This window comes from Neurospora crassa, linkage group VII (assembly GCF_000182925.2).
Source record: "Neurospora crassa OR74A linkage group VII, whole genome shotgun sequence".
Lineage (NCBI taxonomy): Eukaryota > Fungi > Ascomycota > Sordariomycetes > Sordariales > Sordariaceae > Neurospora > Neurospora crassa.
Window position 1 is genome coordinate 1,050,831 of NC_026507.1, and position 2,068 is coordinate 1,052,898.

A 2,068-nucleotide genomic window follows, 5' to 3' on the forward strand; every position below is an offset into this window, starting at 1 on the left:
GGTTAGCGAAATATTAGATTAAGTATTTAAGAATTATTATTGGGGCGTATAAAATTATATTGGTAAGAAATTTAAAAACGGAAATATTTTGTCCGCCGTTCGACCTTTACTTTAATAAGAGGGTCTGAGCTTTCGAAGAAAGGTTTATCCGGATGGACTAAGTCCGGCTCGTATAGAGGATAGTAGTTTAGGTTTTTAGTTGTATTTAGGTATAATAATTAAAAGGTCGGCTACCTACCGATAAATTAGAAAGTAGTATAATTAAAGTATAATAGGCCGAGGAATAAGCGTTAATAGAGAAACTATTAGTAATAGTAGTTAGTCCTCCCCTAAATTTAGGGACCCTACTACTATTATTATAAATTTTAAAATTAATAGTTACCGATTAGGAGGAGTAATTAGAAGATGTAATAAATTAGGAATAGGTATTGTATTATAATTATTATTTAGCGGTAGCGGTAGTAAAATTAGGGCGATAGTACAAATTTACTATCGCCGACCTTATTTTTAAGTTTAGTAGAGAAGTTATTTAGTAATATATAGTCGGTACGAAAAAGAAGAAAGGAAAATGTTAAAAATTAGGAGAAAATAAAGAAGAATTATACTTATTAATTAAAGCGAAGAATTCCCTTTTTATTTAAATTAAGACGGAAGTTATTAACCTCCGGGCCTTCCTCTATAGGAAGAAAGTACCGGACGTTCTAACCCTTATTTATACTTATAGATTCGAGAAAGAAATTTTCGTTTATATTATTCTAAATTACTTTAATATAGATACTAATTTTTAAAATAATTTAGAAGTTTAATTATTAATAAAAGAGGAATTTTAAGAGTTCCTAAACGATAGAATTAAAGCCGAAAGAATTCTATTATAGGCGTTAAAATTAGGGAGGTTGAAAAAATACTATTTAATAATTAAATTAGAGGAGGAATAGTACGAAGAGATTATAAAATACTCCTAAAAAGAATATAGAATATTAATAATATTAAAATAAAAGGATAGGAGTAGGGAAAAGATAATTATATTAATTATAGGAATTATTTAAATTATAATTATAGTAAGAATTAAAAAATACTATTTAACGAGCGCTTAATTACATTTAAAAAATTATTTGAATAATTCTATTATATAAGTTTAGTTTGTAGTAACCTTATAGTACTATTAAACTTAATTATTATTTATAAGGGGGCGGCCGGGAGGGTCGATAGTTATAAGATTATTAGGAATAAAATTACTATTACTAAAACCGGAAACTATACGAATAAGAATAGTAAAACTACTATTACTAAATACGATATACGTAAAAATAATAGTACTACTATTAGAATTGAATATAATTTAAATTGGGTTTATAGTACTACCGCCGGAGAGAGAAGGGATACGACTATAGCGAATATTTCTTATAATTAATTTATAGTAACCCTTTTACTAGAAGTTAGTAATATTATAATTAATAGTATAAGGAAAATGTTTGTAGTTAGTAGGTAGTTTGTTATACTCTAAATAAATATATATATAATAGGTAAAATTATTAGCGGTACGAACGAAGGTATTTAAATTGAGTTCGAACTTATTTTAATTATTTAATATTATAGTAATAGTTGCTATTTAAATAGTATTATAAGTATTGTATAAATTTATAGGAATATTTAATATATATATTTTATAAGTATAGGAGTAGGTAGTATTTTAGGTACTATTAGTTAAAATAGAAGTTAGATAATAACGAAGGAAAGGAAATATAGGGAATAAGAGATTTATTAGTTGTTAAAATAAAGTAAATCTTTTTAGTAATAATTTTATAAAAATTATTAGGGGAATTAAATTTATTGCTACGTAGGATAGAAGTGAGATTTAAAGTATAGTAAAAGTAAGGAATTTTATAAATAATATTAATTAAATTAATATAAAGGCCGAAGAGAATGAAGAAGGATATTATATTGGTTTGGGGGAGGATAATTATTAAGGAAATTACGAAGGGTACGAATAAGGAATATAGGTTCTAAAAGTATAATTATAAGGGATATAAGGCTTAGGGATGTATTAGGGGAGGGATTTTCTATATTA